Here is a 20778-nt window from a genome sequence, read left to right on the forward strand (position 1 = left end):
TGCTCGTTAGCTCCCCTGGTACAGCATTGAACTTGCGATGCCCAATGTCCAGGTATGTTTCCTGTGAACCCATGTAATGAATAAAACAACTCAAAGACTTATAGAAGCAAATTAAAATGGTTTAAAATGTTTCAGCAAATGCATTTGACCTCACAGTTGCTTCTTATCAAAACTATTGTTTAGGTTTAGAAAAAAGTTAAGTGTAGGGTGTGTGTTACTTTCACATGCGATATATTGCAAGAAGTATTCTCATATTATTATTATTATTATTATTATTTTTGCATAAATGTCTCGACAGACATGTTTTCCGTTGATTCTGGCTTGTTTTCATCAGTATTATGTCCATAGTTGTTGTTGCCTCAAACTAGCAAGTACATTATTTGGCAGGTCAGATAATTAGCTTGTTAGCTAAGCAGTGCAAAGCAAGGTTATGGTCTTGTTTTTGAGGATCTGAGCTGTTAGCAACAAGGCTGGAGGATCAGTCTCAGAGAGCTCCACACTTGTCTTTGTAGCATAGCATAAATTCTGCATGCCAGCCACCGTTCTAACACACGTCTGCAGGGAGAGCAAAAGAGAGATGGTCGCTGCGGGTTGTGGCAGTGTTCCTGACTTCGTGCTGGGCGACTGGGCTGCCTTGGGTGGTTCTGGCCCGACTTTGGTCCAGGAGAGGATTTGCACACTGTTCTGTATTTGAAACATGTTCTGCCGGAGGTTGGAACTCCAGCTTGTCTCTCACTGTGAAATTTAAACCTGGCGGCCTTGGCTCGAAGTAATCCAGCCAAACCCGCTGCCTTCTGGGAGAGGCACTGTGCCTGCTGGTCTGCTCACACTGCTCTGTGTGCTGTGTTTGACATCTAATTGTTTAATCCTTATCATTTATTTGTTCTACTGAAAAGACTATAAAGAAAGCTTGAATTTCCACATTGGTCTAGTATAGTTATGCTGGAGAAGCTAATTGATTAAACACTCAGAATCCAGATTCAGAATCGAAGACTATTCTATTCTATTCTATTTATCTTTCGATCATTTTTTGTTTCATCCTTCCGTCCATCCATCCATCCATCCATCCATCCATCCATCCATCCATCCATCCATCCATCCATCCATCCATCCATCCATCCATCCATCCATCCATCCATCCATCCATCCATCCATCCATCCATCTATCTATCATTCTTTAGCTTTATCGCTGTTTATCTTAAATCGATACATTTCCTAACATTCTGTTGTTCTGTTTATCCATCTGCCTTTCTATCTGCCTGTCTTTCTGTTTATCATTCTTTCCATACTTTGTGTGTGAGTGTGTTTAATAATTAAATCAGGTTTCATTATTCGAATGTCTGCAGGAAGTAAAAGTCCTTTCTCATAGCACCTCAGAGCAATCCCAGAATTCCCCAGTCAAATATTCTCCTTTACAGGTACGTTTGTAGTGGCCTTTCACACACTCAATCATTCAGCATCCTCTCCATTATTCTCTCTCCACTCCTCTCTCTATTTTTTGTTATTCTGTCTCTCGCATTTGCCACATGACCGAATAACTGAACAGGTCAACAACAGCAACAGAGCGACCGAAATCCATTATCGCTTTGCACAGTTTCTCCAAACGGCACGCCCTCCAGCCAGCGAGCTGATGAGGCAGACTGAAGCGTTCGAGAAGCCTCTTGCCTGACAGCGAGAGCTGATGCTGATGTGTCTTCACTGATAAAATAACGAGCCGAGGCTGCAGAAATCATGCTTTATTCAGACCCTCAGCTATTGTCTGCGCACCCTGTCAAACTTCTGCAAACCCCATCTCCACTCCGAAGCTATTTATGAGTCTGCTCTGCATGAATCCATTGCCATACGGTGTCTGGAGGGCAAGAGATAAAGGGATGTTTCAGGCCTACTTAACTGGAGACGGAGGGAGACCAGAATCACTTCAAAGTTGCCATATCTAACGCAAAACTTGAGCTTTAGAAGATGAACAACAGGAAGTGCATAGATGAACATAGACTCGCACACACTCTGATGACTTCATCTTGCCAGGATAATGTCAGTGAGCTCATTATTTAGACATTATAACGTGGCACCCACCGGCCCCCTGCTGTCAAAGATCCCCAAAACAATTCAAACACACACTCTGAAGATGCTCGCATACTCCAGATGCTTCCTGCCGTGTTCAGTCTCCTCCTGCCAGATACAACCACGACATCTTGGTGAACAGAAGATGTGACGTTCGTATTGAGTACTGGTGTGTGTGAGCGTGTGTGATGGAGTGCCTTCTTTTCTTCTTCCTCTTGGGCATTCGCTGTGAGGTTCTGTAATATTCAAATGTGTGTCTACGTCATGTGCTTTAACATCAGCTTGCCACAGTGCAGCCAAAACACATATGTCTGAAGGTGACTCAGATAAATAGGAGTGTTTGAATAAAATGTTGTGTTTGGGGGAAGAATGTGGTGCGTGTGTGTGCGCTTCATCTCTCCTGGCCTATTTCCTCTTCCTAACAACCTGGGAAACAGCCTCTCAGGGGAGACAAACTACATCTCATATCAGAGGGATTCTCATTTCCTGTCTCTCACTGTTCACTTCACATCCTCTCGTTCCACGCGCTTTACCTTTTGGCTGTTTTAACTCACCTTTTGCATGTTTTTGTACTCTGTTTTTATTTTTTATTTTACATTTCTTACTTTCACAGTTTACCTCTTTCTCATTCGTCTTGTGCTGTTAAGTGCAATGAACTTTAAGAAATAGTGATTGTGGGACTATAGACAAGTCTCTCTATTTTCAGGCATTTTCAAGCTTTTTTCAAGCTTTAGACAAGCATCGCTGCTTTTCTGCTGCAGGGACGAATCCCAGTTTCAGGAACAGTTGCAGTCGTTTTTGCACATAAGGAACCAGCGTTGTTACTGTTAACTAAAACCAGTAAATGTCAGTTAAATGTTTTTCTTGAAATAAATTTAAATAAAACTGCAATAAAATAACGTAAATGTTACATTAAAAAAATTCTTAAAGGGACAGTCCACCCCAAAATATATATTTTTTCTTTCTTCTGTGGAACACAAAACTCCCTATCACACTGCAAATTCCGGCAAATACATGGGTAAAGTGTTCCGGCAATTGTTCCCAGGTCGCTAGATTTTGCACTTTCACACTGCCAGTGGTTACCCGGGATATGTGTGTGCTTTCACACACAACCCGTAAAGATCCCGTAACGAAATATGACATCAGGGTGTGACATGTAATGTACGAGTCGAAAACGTCCGGCACGTTATACTTTCACTGAAGCAAGCGAACGATCTCGGCGTCAGCGCAGAAAGTGAGGAACTAAATAATCTCTGCTTCATTACAGTTTGCACACATTTTTCCGTCGCGAACGTTGATCTTCCTTCAAAACAGCCGGTAAAAGAGTTGCACGATAATGCGCGCCATCACTTTGACATGGCATTAGATCTGGCTTTTGTTCACACAGCGCTCGTCCCGGGTTGAACCCGGCAATGTTACTAGGTCCCTGACCCGGGTTCAATCCCGGAATAAATCCCGGGACATGTTTGCTTTCACACAGAAGGCAACCCGGCAATGTTCCGATGTGCAGTGTGAAAGGGGCTAAAATAACATTTTAAAGAATATGAAATATTATGGTTCCACTTTCAGTCAAACAGGTTTGGAATTATTTTAGATAATCCATTTCTATAAAATGCAAAAAATAAAAATAAAAAATTAATAGATGCTTTAGCCTTGTTTTCCTGTATCTTGTTTTACTGTACTTGCCTTTTGTTCCCCTTTTTTTTTTTTTTTACTTCCTTATGCTTAATAAGTCTCCAGTCTAGACAAAATATATTTAAATATTAATTTGCATTCAATATTTTAACAGTGAAATTGCACAAAAAATATTTTGCAGTGTAGCAGCAGAGAAAACTATATAAATAACTCATGGCAGAGGAATTTTTTATTTTTTTATTTTTATTTCTTAATTTTTTATTAAGATATTTACAGTACCTGGAATTTGTGATTTTTTTTTTGTTTTGTTATTTTTTATTTTGCTTGCTGTGGTTATTGTTGCTGGAAAGTGACAGTGGCAGTGTTTTTTCCACTGCAATCTATTGCTTTTCTATGACTCACCATCTACAGTGAAAAAAAAAAAAAAAAAAAAAAACAACTTCAAATATTCCAAGTGAAAACATTACCTCTAGATCAGTGATTATTTTTTATTTATTTAAATTTTTAGCGATAATGATGGCCTGTCTATACATTATCCCTTATATATTCCTCTCTGGCAGTGTATATAACGAGGAGGTTTGAGAGCAGGTGTTGTTATCAGGTCTGCATTGAACACACAGAGAGGGCTGCTGTCTGCCAGTCTCTGATTGTAAATGTTCTCTCCTCTCATTCGGTCTTTCTCTCTGCCTCCCTCTCTCTCTCCTCTGTTCGCCCTTTAAACAGGGATCTGCTATGTGTCTTTCCTATCTCATCCGGAGATAATGCTTTATGGGACAGACACACACATGGTAACAGCAGGAGAGTGTGTGATCTGTCACCGTCAACGCTTCTACAGTACTCTGGCCTGAAGTCATTTTTTCCACAGGAGAGAAAGGGAAGGGAACACAGCTAATGGATGCTTGGTCTATTACAGTCTGTGTCGTGTGAAAACCAGGACCATCACTGCATGTCTGCAACGACACGGCTCTCCTTCAAACTCTAGTGAGCTGACTATCTAGATAGCATTTTTATCTAACATATGCATGCTCCTGATGCAAAAGGCTGTTCAGATCTGTATAACATACTGTACCTGTCCGATAGGATGCTACAGTAAATGTTGGCCTGAATCTATGGTGTTCAATGCAGGGTGTGTAGTGGTCTCCACCAGACTAACCATACTAACCAAGCAAACTTTGACCCACTGGTTGAATGCATGAGTTATGAGCTGTCTTTGGGTGTATGTTCTTAGCAGACTGACTATTTTTGGAAGAAAAGACACCAAGTAGGGAGGTGGAATAAGAGAGCGAGATGAAGCAGAGGTCATGCTGTATTGTGGTATCTCTAACATGTCTGCCGCTGCCCTTTGAGGGTATTGGCTGATATCGGCGCGGCTGTCGACAGGGCACAATTCCCTGACGACTTCAAAGTCATCTGCTGCAAATGCTGAAGGCAACAGCGGCGCTAGTATGAATAGAGACTATGAATGCGCTGCTTCAGCTTATTGAAACTGGCTGAATTTTAACAAGCAGGGATCCCTATTCCAACCGCTCTTTACATCCTGCCCCTCTGACCCCGGCACGCCGGTGCTCATGCATTAAATATCTAGGTTTTGAAAATGAAAGAAAACGAACGCTTCGTTAAAGTGCTTAAACATAGAGGAAGAGGACACTTTTTTGAGGTCTTTTAGCCATTTATTAGCTGACATGTGAAATTTTTCTATGTCTTACTTTCTAGTAAGGTTATTTAATCTTATTTAATTTTATCTTTGTTTTTTATTTTATTGTAATTATTTTTGATTGTAATTAATTTTATTGTATTTGACAAATCTTCCAGGAACAGTAAGATACCACTTTCAGTTCAGTAAAACTGCAAGCTTGTTTACAGAGAATATATTGTAAATTACTTTTTTTTTGGGAGGGGGGGGTTATTTTTTCCTTTCTTTAAGCATGTATGAATTTAAATGCAGTATTTTTACTGGAAAAGACAAGATGTAAAGAAACTGCTTATTACTGTGTAGTTATTAGAGGATGGATGAGCATGAGGTTAATATGTTGACACATGATAGAATGTGGGTTGCTACTTCTAATTCTCATATCTTTTGTTAAGTGAGAAGGAAGCCTTCCTAGCATATTTTTAGATATGATAGCAAAGCAAACATGGCAATTACACACTGGGTTGGCATGCTGAGTTGGCTAACTTCTTTTGTTAGCTGCCTTGCTGTCTTTCTCTGACAGGCTGCTATGATAATGCTGACGCTAAATGCTACTCTTAGCGTGCTCAGAAAATCTTTGAAGAATTACATGCAATGCAAAAAAACAGGTCTTCTGTTCAGTCTATCACCATTTCATTTTCCAACAGTGTGCAATTCCATGAACATTTCTGCCACTAAGTATCTGTGATCAAATCATGTTTAATATTAAAAGAAAATATTAAATTGGTGTTACAAAAACTCTTTTGTTTTTGTTGAAAAATGCTATTTTCATAGTTAGTACTTTATAATTTCTAAATAAAATTGCATAACATTTTCTGCCTTGATATTTACCTTATTTTTTTAAATTGTAATATACAATTTATTTCAAATGTAATGTATTTATATATGATGACAAAGCTTTGCTCCAGATCATTTAGAAATCATTCTAATATGCTGATTTGGTGCAAAAGAAACATTGTTAATGTTGAAAACATTTATGCTGCTTAATATTTTTGTGTGAACTAAATAATTATGTAATAAATAATAAACATTTATTTAAAATACAAATCTTTACATTATACATCTTTACTGTTAAGTATTACTTCCTTAAATCTTTTGAACATTTATTTCACAGTTTGTTTAGCTTTCACAGTTTTGTACATCATAATATATTTTAATTGGCTTGTCATAGTTAGAAATTGGTTAAAGTGTCAATAATAAAATATCTATGCATAAAGGCATTTACTAATTATAAAACATAAATAATACATGATGAAAAGTAAAAAAAACAACAACAACCTCTTGATGTGAAATAAAATCAAACAAAAACCAGTCCCTGGAATATTAAGTAGCTGCAGTTGAAGGAACACTTTTAATACTGTTTTGCAGTATGTATGGTAACGGTACATTCAGAATCAGTTTATTCCATGGCTCCAACTAATTAACTTCACTTTATGTTTTTAGTTTTCTAAACACATTTACTTTGTTTGCTCTTCGTGTCATCAGAAATATCTTGTTCTTTCCAGTGTTTGTTGTTTTAGCAAGGTCAGAGGAATTGCATAAAAGCGTCTGCTTTCATTGTTAATTTGCTTTTATTTGAAAGAGCTTGGGATTTGTTTTTGTGTTTGTGTATCCGCGCGTGGGCAATGTGTTGACGTACCCTGAGGCTGGATCTCTGCACGTGGCATATTTTGGGCATTACGTGCACTCAGTCTCCACAGGGCTCAGGTGTACTCTCACTAACCAATTAAAAACCTGCAGAGAGAGAACCGATCGGGCATCTTTCATTGTGCTTCTATCCTCCAGTGCCAAAGTGCCCCGTACCTCTTTTGTCTGCCCACACAGCCTCCCGCTGCCCTCACGGGCATATGCTCCTCACACGCTCCGGGGCACCACCAGGTACAGGTGTGGATGGGGCCAGAAATGGGCACTGGATCCTGAAACCAACAGAAGAGCCCTGGAGGGTTTCATAACAGCCTGAATCCTCGTGCTCTGACACTCACGCATCGACTAAAAAAGACTGGCCCCTGCAGTGTGGAGAGGAAATAAGAGAGAAATCGCATCCAACAGGAAGAGGAGAGAGAGGGAAAAAGGAAAACGGAGATTCACAAATAACCTTGATAAATTTATGTTCTAAAATAATTTTTAGACGTGTGTTTTGATTGCAAGAATGTTAATGTTCCTAATGTGATTTGTAGTATTACAGTGGTGAGTAGTTCTGTAGTATTTTATTAAATATGTAAAAACTTATATCTAGGCTATACTGTCCACATTTTTTTTTATTATTTTTTACACAAATGTAACATTTACATTACATTAGAGTAACATTCAAACAACGCTGCAGTAATGGTTCTTTACATTTAACATCAGGAGTATTTTCCATCAGTGTTATTTTATATACTTTGTGTGTGTTTGTGAGATGCATTGCTAACTGAAATGTGAAAAATATAAATATTATACAAATATTATATTTTATGTACTGAGAATTATTTAGATTTGTTTTAAATTATTTATATACTGTTATAGTATTTATATAGCATTTAGAATATATATATATTTTCATTTTTGCAAGTTTTTTTTATATTTCTGTTTATATTTATTGTTATTTACATTTTCATTTTAATAATATTAATGCACAAAAGGCAACATTTCTAATTTTAGTCTTACTATTTATATATTAATTCAGCTTTATTTCAATTAACAAGCATCTTTTAATAATTTTAGTTTGGCTAACAACAAGAACACTGATTTTATTCTGCAGGGACTTACTGGATTGTGAGAAGTGTGAAATCAGAATAAAGTCTGGCTCTCTTGCCTACTGAAAGCTTAAGTGCCGCCGGTGATTTAGGATGAAAGAAAAGTCGTTTCAGAGCCCTTTTTTCCTTAACTGTACATAAACCGAAAGTGTTTGGTATATTAGATGGGGGCAAAAAGAGCAATATACATACTGTATGCTGCATTTGTTTATTCCATTGTAGTGTTTCTCCTCATTATCTTTCCATAACATCGCTCCATCACTTGCTTGACAGGTGGTTTACTAACAAGCCGTGCCCCCGCTTGAACCTGTTACTGATTCACAGCAGACAACAGACTGTGCCCAGTCCACCTGATCTGCCCGCTGGCGCCGGGCCCATGATCCGCTCCGGTATCCCACTGTACACAAGAGCGTTTACCACACACTGTACTCATCAATCAAAACTCTTCATACAGGTACACAACCATTAGAATCATAGACGCATGCATCTGCTCCACTGCTGACACCATCAGCTTGTTTAATGGTTCTGTTCTTAATACTCCCAATTATAGACAGAATTTGCAAGTTTCAATCTGATTGGTTGGCTTTAAAATCTGGACCTTTATCAGAGTACAGTAAGTCAAAGCAGGAAGCAGAGTTCCAGGATTTTGTCTGGAACTCTGGGTGTGAAGATTTTAAGGATCGCTCCATCATTAGGTTTAAATTCACGAAGATGGGCAAAATCAGCAAGAATTTAATTTGCAAACCTCTATGGATGTACTGTATATTAGAAAGACTACTGTTAAAAAGTTTGGGGTTATATGATTCTTTTGTGTTTTTGGCAAAAGACTCTTAAGCACACCAAGACTGCATTTAAGATAAAACAGAAATTGTGCTAAATATGTTTACAATTTAAAATAATTATCTATTTTAATATATTTTATATATATATATTTTTTATGATGCAAAGCTGAATTTTTAGCATAAGTACTCCAGTTTTCAGTATCACATGATTCATCAGAAAGCATTTAATATGATAATTTGCTACTCAAGACATTTCTTATTATCAGTGTTGAAAACAGTAGTGCTGCTTAGTTATAATTTTTGTATTTTTTTGGGGTAAATGAGTGTTATTACCATTGACTAAAACATGGAAACCATAAAATAACATTTTCATTACTTGAACTCAAACATAAAAATATTGAAAAAAAAAAGATTTCAGCTAAATCTTTCGTTTAGATTTAGCTGAAGTACCGATATAAAAAACTAAAACTAAAAATGTATAGAAATATATATATATATATATATATATATATATATAAAGAAATAATAATGACAAAACACACAAAATTACTAAACTTAAAAGGAAAACTGAAATTATACATTTTAAATCTAATTTAAAATATAAAGAAAAAAATATAACAGTATATCAGTGAAACTTAAAAAAGAAAAATGCTACATTTTTTCATTTCAGGAAGTTTAATAATTTAATAATAATAATAATTATTATTTAAATGGAAATCTTTTCTAACTTTATAAATGCAGTGACAAATTTTGTCCTTTAATGCTTCCTTGCTGAATACAAGCATTAGTTTATATATATATATATATAAAAAAAACTATTCATGTATATAGAGAGAGAGATAGCATTACTGTAGCTCAAAATGTAAAGCATGGTGCTTGCAACGCCAAAGAATGAATCAACTGATACAACGTAGATCTTCAATGTCTCTGAGATGTGTATAGTCTATTCAAAAAGATCCTATCGTGCTAAAAGTCTTTTTAAGGTTTCTAAGGCTCTTCCTCATAGATCCTGTTGTCCAGCTTTATATCTGTTCAACACATTTGGATGGTCCTCTCTGGCTCCCATAATCCACCTGTGTGTGGTCGTGACGACTGGAGATCAGTGAGAGTAAACAGGTCCCGTCGAAGCCATCAAGATGTTGCAGGTATAAAAGACTGTCTTAATGACAGAGAGCCGCTGTTCAAGTCAAGCCGAGGAGAGGACAGCCTGCCGATGGGGAGGGGAAGGTAAAAATAGTGAAAGGAAGAGGGGCAGAGAGGGCACATTGAGGTGTCTAATGTGGAAATGCCAATGGCGTGCATTCACACACTTGAAATATTAACCACCGGTTTTGGATATCGAGCGTCAACCCATCAGGGGGTGAAACTACTGTAGCAGCGTGCTGTGACTCAAACAGCCACTCTATGGACTCTCTGCACACTTGCATAGGGTCATTCTTCAATAAATTACTAGAATCATAAATTGCATAAGAATGGAAGCTAGTCTAGAATGGATTTAGCCCAAAAGCCCAGCTGTGTTTTTGACAGCTCTATTAACCTATGAGATTTATGCGCAGTTGCTGATTCCTTAGTTTTATACTTTCGCTGTCTACATTGTTGAGAAGAATGGTCACACCAACACTGGCTCGTGTAGAGGACTTTGTTGTGAAGTCTGTAAAGTATGTTGCTTTTTTAAAAATAAAACAATAAGATGTTAAAAGAGAGAGTAGTTTTTATGAACAATGTAGTTTTTGCATGCACTCAAAACGGTGAGTGAATATTGGTAATGACCTTATGTCGCAGACATATCCAATATCTAAACTGACATTTTTATGCCGTTTATTTGTGTGGCAAAGTTTATGCATCAAATGTAATTTTTTTAGGTTGGGATACTCTAAAAGGGGGTATGATTTTGATTGTGTGTGTGTCATTCAAAAGTTTAGGGTCAGTAAGTTTTTTTTAAATAAATTAATACTTTATTCAACAACAGAAAAGTTCATTTATTTCAGTAATTCAACTCAAATTGTGAAACTCGTGTATTAAATTCAGTGCATACAGACTGAAGTAGTTTAAGTCTTTGGTTCTTTTAATTGTGATGATTTTGGCTCACATTGAACCAAAACCCACCAATCTACTATCTCAACAAATTAGAATACTTTCTTAAGACCAATAAATCCTTCTGGAAAGTATGTTCATTTACTGTACATGTGCTCAATACTTGGTAGGGGCTCCTTTTGCTATAATTACTGCCTCAATTCAGCGTGGCATGGAGGTGATCAGTTTGGGGAACTGCTAAGGTGGTATGGAAGCCCAGGTTTCTTTGACAGTGGTCTTCAGCTCATTTGCATTTTTTGGTCTTGTGTTTCTCATTTTCCTCTTGACAATAGCCCATAGATTCTCTATTTGTTTGAGGTCTGGTGAGTTTGCTGGCAAGTCAAGCACACCAACACCATGGTCATTTAAGCAACTTTTGGTGCTTTTGCCTTGCCTTGCCAAATCCTGCTGGAAAATTAAATCAACATCTTCAAAAAGCCGGTCAGCAGAAGGAAGCATGAAGTGCTCCAAAATGTCTTGGTTAATGGGTGCAATGACTTATATATGAATAAATAACCTCTGACACGGAGAAGTGTAAAAACTCCTCACATGATGGCTAAGTTACCGAACATCTGAACATAACAAACCAAATGCACATTAATGGATCTTTCATCTGTTCTGCAAAATGTAAATGAGTGTATATTTCTGCAAGCTTAAATATTGTGGAAATATCAATATTAATTGTGTCTAGACGATGGCATTCCTCCTGGAACAGAGCTAACGCGGGTTTGGAGGGTATTCATTTCATACTCTGTGACAGCTTATTTAATGTAAAAATTATACATTGTTTTTACTTGTAATTTATAAGTTGTAATTTATCACTGTACTTGAAATTGATAAGTTAGGAGTACAAGAACTTGCCAAAAGAAAAGTAGACGGCGTGTTTGGAATAAACTGAAGCATTTATAACTTATATTACATTAAGATAAAGGAACGAGAGGAGCGTGGCCCACAGTAACAAAGTAAAAGTACAGTTTTGTTTACTAAAAATGTACTTAAGTAAAAGTACCCATCTTTAAATATACTCCAAAAGTATTAGTTGCCCAAAATGTACTCAAGTAAATATAAGAAATTGAATGTAACTTGTTACTACTCACCTCTGCATTTACGCATTTACAAAATTGTCTTTTTTTTTCCTATTTTGTCAGGTCTATGTAGTTCAAGTCTGAAGCAAAACCAGTTGAAAGGTTCCGAATATATAAAAGCTGATTTTTCTGCTCCCATTTTCCCCACTTTTCTTGATTGTTAAGGAACAGTCTTTCCAGTCTTCAGATGTGTAAATCTTTAGCACATGCTGTCAGTCACAGCTAAGCAATGATGAAGCACTTTTCCGCTTCACAGACTGTGATTCATCACATGGAGAAACATGCTAATGACTCAGGCTGCACGTGATCCATCGAATCACTGAGCTGGATTCCCATTTTCCTCATTCTCTCTCTCTCTCTGACTTTCTCAGAATGATCGATGGTCATCTCCTTGTGAAAAGAAAAGAAAAAGGCACAGCATCAAGCTCTTGCACTCTCCATCAATGACACCTTTTCATTAGCTGACAGCAGTTGGAACACAGACGTCTTTTTCCTGTCGGTTTGATGCTCTCTGCTCCACTAATCGCTTCTGAAAGGAAGGAAAATTGGGGTTTTACCTTAACAGATGTATGAATTGCTCAGACTCTCACCCTGACACTCCTTTTCTCTTTCTCCTCCTCTCTGCTGTCTTTCTTTCAGCGTGAGGCATTCAATTTATTTAAATGATGGAGTCCCAGAGCCGAGCTCTCTTCCTCTGTTTGTTTGTGTCCATCTGTCTGTCTGTACATCTTTCCATCCTGTCACTCTCAATCTTTCCAGGTGTGTGTGCACGCGTAGAACTCTCCGAAAAGGCGCCTTGTTTGCCAAAATAAATAAATGATGAACAGGATGGAGGTGGAAAGCATAACGAATGCTGTCAGCAGAAAAAAAAAAATCCAATTTGAGGCGACGTGTAGAGTCTGTTGGCTGAAAGTGGTGAATGTCTCTTTCTTTTTTTTGTATCTATTTTTTATTTTATTTTTTGACTGTGAAGTATAACCAATGCATTACAAAACACATTACCAGAGCTTTATTCTCTTCTCTCAACCTCAGCATGTCTGGTATTAATTCTGCTGCCAGCTCGCAAACACATTTGGAACAAATAATATGAACAGCGGGTGGATGGTGCTATTAGAAATGAAAGAAACCAAGAGGATGAACAATAGAAATGAAACAAGTAATGAAATGAAACTTAATCTGGAAATTTAAGACGAAAATGCAATTTAAAATATAGACTTAGATCTTACTAATATATGATTGTTGTAATACAGAAAGTTCTTCTTTGAATTTTTCACTATAAGAGAAACATAAGGTAAATTCAGTTTTACAGAGCCCGTAAGGTCTGTATAAAGACTTTTAAAATTAAAATACTTTCTCAAGTCAAAATGTTTATTTGTCTCAACAGTCTTTGCTTTTCTACTTTCTCAGTATGGAAAAAAAACATACCATGGAAGTCACTGGCTTCTGTCTGTTTGGTTACCAAACATTCCTCAAACTATCTTTTTTTTTGTGTTATTAAATTATGACAGAATTTTCATTTTTGGCTGAACTATACCTTTAAATAAATTCTGTACTTGCTTGCTATCTCACTTTAAATTCTATTTACTCCCTTCCAAATACTGGAGGAACAAACTCATGATAGGATTATGGGTTTATGGGGTCATGACCTTTTGATGAGTGTTTCTGTGTGTGTGCAGTTGTCATAGTGATGTGTGTCCATCTCCCAGGTCCTTTAGAAGAGAACAAGTAGTTTCACTTGTCATGTTACCAGTAAAAAAAAAAAAAAAAAGAAAAAAAACCTTTTACATATCTTGTATTTCTTTTTGTAACTGATTGATTGTAGGCCTCACTGATCTGAGCAGCACTTCAGTTTTTGAGTGAACATTTCCAAAATCCACAAATATTGCTTTTTTTCTTCCGAAAAACTGAGGATAACTAAGCTCAGATCTATGTAACAAATTAGATGTAATAATAGATACAAAACCCATGGCAATTGAGAGAAACCAAGTTGACAGAAATATTGATTCCAAGATTTGGTGGTAATATAGCATAATGAGAGATTTAGAAGGCATTTTTAAAAGGCTGGACATTTTTGACTACTATGCTGTCTAATGACATTACTATGTTTGTATGTTTAATCCAGAAAGCAGCATTACCATCCCAAAATATTTTTTTCTACCTTTAGTCTGGTTTTCTGTAAGAATATCCAAAGGAAAGAGACAGAACTATCTTAAAGGATTAGTTCACTTCCAGTATGAAGATTTTCACTTTGTAAACACGCAAAGAAAGTCAAACACCCCTTAAAAAAAAAAACAAAGTAAAACACCAACCTACCTTTTTAACCATAGTACACAGATGAAGAGCTAACTGTGCGTGACTTTTTTTCCAACATGATTACACAATGCATGCAGAGCTAGTGCAAGACCAGTATTTGTAGTTAAAGTGTACAGTATACACAGTATACACCTTATTCCTCAGATGGGATCCTGTGAAGCTGCACTGAAACTGCAATTTGGACCTTCAACCTGTTGGTCACCATTGAAGTCCATTATATGGAGAATATTCCTGGATTGTTTTCCTCAAAAAAAAAAAAAAAAAAAATAAAAAAATAAATTTTTGAATGAAGAAAGGGGAAGACATTTAAAGTAAATTATCAGGAAATGTTTAATTCTGGAAATTAACTATTACTTTAAGTTCTGTCATAATTTACTCATATCATTCCATTTGTAGAGATTTTTAAAGTGGCGCAAAACATTCAGGAAGCAACTTAAAAAGATTTTGCTCATTTTTCCAGTGAGCCTGGGTTGCAGAAAAACATGAACTGAGTACTAGATCCCTCTTTTCTGTGGTTTTGAACTCTGTAAGAAACTAGGGGAACATCACAAGTTTGTTGTTGCCATCTGTAGAGTTCTCGAGTTGCTTTGCTGAATCAAGGAAGAAGTATTAATTAGGAATAATGATTTCTGGGTTTGCTCAAATCACTGCAGTCACTGTGGGATTCTCTTATGTTCAGGTGTTTTTTTCCTGTCATTAAATGCTGCAGAACTTTGATGATTTTACTGAAATATCCAGTGATTTTACTTTCAGTATGCCACAGCACTTGTGTGAATTTTTACCCGCTGGTTGGATGTTGCCTGAGCAGAATCAGAGATGAACTTCCCATCAAACCTCTGATCCATCAGCTCCTTTGAAGGGTCTTTTTTTCAGATGGTGACTGTATGTTGGATCCGTTTAGTGTGATGGATTTGCTGGAAACCCTGTAGCGCTGCGACCTCAAACTGCCGCACCAGCCATATTGCCGTGGTGACGGCAGCGGTTACGTGGCACTGTAATGAGAGGCTGGAAACACCGGGTCAGATGGAGGAGGTGATGAGCAAAACAGTCCCTGCTTAAATGACCAGGTCAAAAGATGAATCATGGATTTCAGTTTGGGAATAACTGATTAATAAATATAATAAATTATATTATATAATAAACTATATAATAAATGATGACACTTTTTTTCAGTGGACTATTCTTAAAAAAAAAGAGGAAAAAAATGTGTTATTAAGGCTGGAATATACTGTATGATTTCTGCCCTGATTTACAGTCTGGGCAAGTTGCCAATAGTCCGCTAGTTTCAGGGTTGCCAAGTCATTACAAAAACAGCCTAAGTGATACTCAAAAATCCCTTAACATTTTCATTCAGGGTTCAAAACCTCCTTCAAGGTGAGTTCTACTAGTAGAAAACATGTTTCTAAAAAATTCAAAAAATAAATAAACCCATGGCAACAGTGTAGGTCAAGGTAGGCCAATTCTGTGGGAAAACACTGGTCAGTTGCCAACATTGGTCAGTTTCCAGATTTAAGTTGACATACCTCACATAAAATCACATCGTATATGATGACTAGACTCCCATTTTTAAGCTTCAGACTATGATTTCATCCATGCTGAGGATATCAAATATTTTTGATATTTGCATCGATTTTAGAACACACATTGTTTTTTAACTACTGTATGTCAGCAGGTGTATGATGCCTAGAGTTTTAAAATCTGTTCTGCTTTTAAAAGTAATGTTATGCATTACAGCTCTTAATTACATTTCAGTAAATTTCAGGTAGTTGAGATTTCTAATTTGTCTGTTTTACCAGTAATAAATCTAATACTGACTGCAGCATATTTAATGTCTGGATTATGACTGGAATACCATGCACAAAAATGGTGAATCGGTTTAGTTATCTATTTTTTTTAACCTTACCTGTAATTTTCTTCGTTCCCTTCGTCTTAATTTTGTATTTCATCACTCTGATCAAATGTGACTTGTATAAATTGTCTTATGCAAAGTTGTTGCATTAGAGCAGCGTTGATGGAGTTTACCATGACCTTCCCTTTTGATCCAATATGTTCTTTCCAAACAGTGTCCCCCAGCACCGCTGCATTTCTCTCTGCGTGTCTCTTCTTTTCTCTCCCTGCCAGCTAAAATCCTTTCATCTTGGACTTGTCTCGTTTTGCCTTTTCGCACTCTGACTGACTGCAGTGTTAAATTTTTGTATTGCAAATGAGACTGTCACGCTTCGCAGATATGCAGGCAATTAGCAGCTAGCACAGACTCCGTCTTTAAGGCTTTTCATGAAGTATTTGAAAGACAATGGGAATAGTTGAATCATAGGACAGAGATGAAACTCCCTCCTGCTCTTTCCGAGAGGATGCTTTGAAGTATTCAGATCTAATATTCCTCTCTGAAGATAGATATTAAGGACACTTGCGCTGTTCTCGTCGTAATAGAACTTGTGAATGTATGTCAGGAGCACTAATGTAATATGGCTTGCTCCAACAGGGAACACAGCAGCCTGTCATTTTAACTGGGCCAATAAGAAAGCAAAATATAATAATGCATGGAACTGTTGAGTTCAATATTTACATGTTTAATATTTGTTTTTTAAAGAACAGTTCTTTAAAATGCAATTTGGCAAGCAAAACTTTAACTGTTCTGTAATCACTCCATCCTGGAATGGAATTATTACAAATGTAAAAAGGAATGTACAAACTGATTGATTCTATTATTCCTAGACACTAGAACTACTAACAAGAGGCTTTCGACCAGCAAGTGACTCATTTACGTTTCAGAGCTTAATATGCAGTTACTCCTACACACATCCATTCGGTGCAATTTTCCTTATGTGCTAATTTTCTGCTGAGGTTCATAAGTGACCCACACAGCTGCACACCCTTGTTAAAGTGTACATCTGTCAGCATCGGTTTATGTCAGGTGTATGAATGTCATGTGTAGCTTAAGGACGAGGGGGAGGATGTTTTTGATTTGAATGTGCAGAATATGCAACAGTTGTTCATGGATGATTGCTCATTATGGTGCAACTGGCTACATCTCTGATTCATTTGGTGACTTTTATGTACTTCATTATACCAGTTGGTGCAGATTGAGTATTTGTTTATTTATTTGTTTTTTTTATTTATTTGAATGATTATGAATAATTCTTTAACTGACTCCAAAGATTTGTTCAAAAACACTGAGCTGGTAATTGCAACTTTTTTTTTTTATCTACCCCACAATGCTGAGTATAACTATGAAATATAAACTCATTTACAGAATTCTTGTTCTCACAATTCCGTTATTTTTTTTTAAATCTTGTAAATCTGAGTTTACATCTCGCTGTTGTGTTGCTTTGTTTTGCTTGTTTAAAAAAAAAAAAAAAAAATTGTAATTGGAACTTTATCCCACTAGTGTTTTTACCCATAGTATATAAATTTATTTTATTCAATTGATTGATTGATTGATGTTTTAAATTTATCTCAATGTGCAAACAAGCTTCCACATATATGTTTACTTCCATAAGACATAAATTTTAAGGAAAGGACAGCAGCTAAATGCTATCTTGACATGCGGACATTTGGGATAGTTTACCCAGAAATACAAATTCTGTCACCATTTACTCACCCTCTTGTCATTCTAAACTTGTACGACTTACTTACTTCTGCTTTACAGATCAGCTTTGACATCCATGACCATGCAAGGAAAGAATACATTAAAAATAAAATTTTCTGCAAACTGTCCCTTTAGTGCTTGAACTATCTCGACTCTAATTATATGCACAATTAAATTTGTTATTTTATTTCTTTATTTATTTGTTAAATATTTGGATTAGGTGCAGTTATGTTTGTTGATTTTGCAAAAAAAAAAAAAAAACGCACACCTCCCTGTCCAATCAGTGAATTCATAAGCCGTCCTGGGATGTGTGTGTCCTCATTTCTGATTTACTCCCTCATGTCTCTACTTGGTTTTCCCTGTAGCCGCTGCTCTGAGGATCTGGCTTTAAGCTCTGATAACCACAGCAAGATGGATGAGGCAGAAATGAAGTCAGCGTTAGTCACTTGGTCTCATTTGCAGGCCTCTACATCTTCGTCAGCTACACGACAGGAGTGAGAGGCTGGAGGTCGACACTGGGCTGGTCGGCATCGTTTTAAAGTCATGGATACTTTCCCCTCTTGTCATTTATTACTTGTAATTGCTGCCTGGCCTTGTTAAACATGCCTGTATGAATATGTGTAATAACAGGTGTGCATGAAGGGATTTTCTCTCTCCGGCGCTTCACTTTCACCAGTTGGCTCTGATATATCAGAGGTAATCAGCCCTCTTCACTAACAGGGGAGTGAGTTCGACAGAGATGTATTAGGTAGTAAAAAACCACGAGTCCTCAGTCAAAATGCAAACCTGCTTGGTAAATTAAACCAGACAGGTTAATGCTTCAAGGGCTCATAAATTACACTGACCTTTTTTCAGACGGGACAGGGACTTTTGCAGTTTATTCAATTTGAAGTACTGTAAAGCTTAATGTAGCTCTCCTTCACCATGTCAGCTGGTTAAGTATTAACTGTAAGTGGAGCTAAGCCACTTTACTGACAGAGTTTCCTTTTCTTCTATCCATTTAGTTTGGAACGTGGCCCACTGAACATTTAGATAAATTCTTTATTACTACGCAAGCTGCAATTTTCCATCAGAGTTGGGGCTCTTTTAGGCAGTGAATTACTGCAGGATAATACAGGCTTGTAAAGCGTCCATACACATATGGATGTAACAAATCACAGACAGAAACGAGGTGAAAATCTCATTCATTTTCTCCATAGAGAAACTGATTTTAGCAATAAAGTGTAAACCTTTTAAGACAAACTGAGTGTGGTGAGATTTAGTGATGATATATGACCTTATAGTTAATGCAATTTCAAGTTTATTGTTTAAAAAATTGTGTAATTCCCTCTGAAGATATGCATTACCTATAATACGACCAAATGCCAAGTCAGTCAGTCTCCATTCACTCTAGAATTGCTCATGTAGCCTAAGTATATGATTTTTAAAAAAAAATGATTTAATCAAGGTTGGTAATGTTGTAATAAAAAATAAATAATGAGGAAAAAAAAGCTGCTGAAAAAAAGGGTGGTTTATGAAGGTTATTGCATTCGGAGTGAAGAGCCATGGCCCTCGTCTTTATGTAATGATAATCAACACCAAATCTCACCTTTTCCCTATAATACATGAACTGGCATGATTTGTATACCTTTATATCACATATGATGTGTGCCATTGTGAAAAAAAAAAATTAAAACATACAGAAAAATAATATACATTTATTTAAATAGAAAAATATTTGAGGAAAAACTTAATTCCTTTTGAATTAATTTTATATTTTCCACCCATTTGGATGGTTCTTGTTAATTGTGCAATTCTGACTGATTTATTTTTTTCACAAGAACCATCAAAAAAATGAACAATTTAATAAATGATGATTTATTGTTTCCCTGTTAGGCATTTCAGCAGTTCAAGTGGTTCTTCATCACAGAATTTAGCATGTTTTCTAAGTTGCATTTAATTTACATGTATCTCTTCAAGTTACAGTACATATTTAAAATGATTTTGCTCTATTAAATCACTTCAGTTAGCTTTTGCATTAGCTTGCTGTATTTAAAGGGATAGTTCACCCAAAAATTCTGTCATCATTAACTTACTCCTCATGTTGTTTCAAACCTGTGTACGTTTCTTTCTTCTGTGAAACATAAGATATTATGAACAATCTTCATATCCAAAAAAAAAAAAAAAAAAAAAATATATATATATATATATGACAGAATTTCCATTTTGTAACAAACTATCACTTTAACTACTTTTTCAAATCAGTAGCTTGACTGACATTTAGGTTATTAGAAGTATGCAGTTTTAAGAGTATACAGTGATCAAGCAAACATACATAATTCCAACATTACTGTAAATTATTAAACTAAAACACTTCAGTTATAACCACTCACATATCAAACACGCTAATGTCCTCCACTCAGACTCCTCAAAAACATGGCACCACAGTGATTGCGAGACTGGACAATATTCCTCTTTTCTTCTTGTCTGTTTTTAATCATTCATTTCCGCATATCTTACTTGTTCCTCCAAGGTGAGCAACATAATCTCGGTCAAATCACATAATGTAAACAAAGCATGTGTACATACATCGCCATGTGCCTCCAGGTCGTTCCACTGCAATCTCCTTCCATAAGCTGCTTTACTGACATTAGGCCGAGGCGATTGTGTCATGTATGTGTGTGTGTGTGTATATGTGGAGAAATAAATAGTGCTGACCTAATGTGTGATATCTTCCCTGCAGCCGCTTGCTATGTTTGCTCAGCTGCAGTCCAGCATATGTGTGCTGTAATGAAGGAGAACATCTATCAGAGTCTACATCAAGAAGATAACCGAG

The sequence above is a fragment of the Carassius auratus genome, unplaced genomic scaffold, assembly GCF_003368295.1.
Source record: "Carassius auratus strain Wakin unplaced genomic scaffold, ASM336829v1 scaf_tig00027893, whole genome shotgun sequence".
Taxonomy (NCBI): Eukaryota; Metazoa; Chordata; class Actinopteri; order Cypriniformes; family Cyprinidae; genus Carassius; species Carassius auratus.